Source organism: Otolemur garnettii, unplaced genomic scaffold, assembly GCF_000181295.1.
Source record: "Otolemur garnettii isolate 467f Iridium unplaced genomic scaffold, OtoGar3 scaffold00163, whole genome shotgun sequence".
Taxonomy (NCBI): domain Eukaryota; kingdom Metazoa; phylum Chordata; class Mammalia; order Primates; family Galagidae; genus Otolemur; species Otolemur garnettii.
In genome coordinates, this window is record NW_003852558.1 from 2,794,459 (window position 1) to 2,795,921 (window position 1,463).

Here is a 1,463-nt window from a genome sequence, read left to right on the forward strand (position 1 = left end):
AGTTCCTAGATGCTGGCAACGAGAGGAGATATATATTTAGAAAGAAGAGGCTAATCTGTGCCAGTCACCACTGCTGGTGACCCAACAAGGACTACATCTGAGAATTTCACAAGAAGTCCAGGGATCTTAGAGCTGGATGGCCCACAGAGAGTATCTCATGTAACCTGCTCTTCACTTCAGGAATCCTTAATACAGAGTCTTTTAGATTCATTCATTCAAGGTGCCAAGAATCCTTTGTGAAGGGGTAAAGACCCTGGCTGGACAGCTCCTGTTGTTAAAAATCTGCAGCTGTGAGCAGTCACGTTTTCCCTCCGCTGCTCTGAAGTTTCATGCTAGTCTTGCTTACCTCGGGGCTTATCTTACCTGTTTTTGCCATTTCGATTTTACAGTGTTAATTCTTTGTCCAAAGTTCCCAGTATTGTAACTTGAAAGTGCTCCTCAAATAATTTCCCTTTAGTTAGGACCTTTATGCCTTACTGTCTTTTTCAGAGAGTTGATGAAATCTGCCTCACCATAGAAGATGCACCTTTTCTCTCTCATTTTCAAACGCACCAATGAAGAATTAAGCCTTGTGCATTAGGCCACACAGACTGCTGGTGACCCAACAAGGACTACAGCCGAGGAAACTCGGCTCCCTGTCCCGTGGGCTACACAGCTATCATTTCTGATCACTGTAAATTGACACAGTACTTCTCCTGGTGAACATGTTGGGGACGATCACATAGCGAACCAAAAAAGTCAGTGTATGTTAAGTAATGTTCTCAGCTGAAAAGTGTGAGTTTTCCAGGATTCCTACTGATACCGACCACAAATGGTCCACACGTTATTAGTGAGATCGACCCATGACCCTTTTGCAGGACCTTTCAACACAGACTGACTTAATAATATTCATAGTCTTGGGCTTTTGCTTTGCCTGACACAGATTGTGTCCCAGTGACATCCTCCTGACAAGGCACATCTGATTGTTGGCAGCTGCGGCAGCTGCTGAATTCTTTAGGGCTTCTCTGCTGTGCCCTCCAATATGCTTCCTGAGAGGCCGAGCTAGTCTCTGCTTAAAATTTCAACTGTATACTTCTAAACCTGAAACAGATGTTACCTTGGCTACTGTCCTTTGCCATGAGCTTCTTTATTCACATTTTATACAAAGCAGGTAAAAAGCAAGTCATTTGCTGACTTTACTCTGAGGAAAAAGAAAAAAAAAAGGAGAGAGAGAAAAAAGGAGACAAGGGAGAAGGAAAAGAGAAGAAATATATACATGGGAGGAATGGAGCCGCATGGAGACAGACAACCACCCCTGGAGCATCTATTATCCTAATAGCCTATGCTATATTGAGGCTCTAACTGATTTCCCCCCTGAGTAATAGTTGTGGCCACCCAGATTAACTGTGCAAGCTGATCTCTTGATTTAATACCAGCTTGCTCCTTTTAGCTCTCATGTCATTTACTGTCTCAAAAAAAAAAAA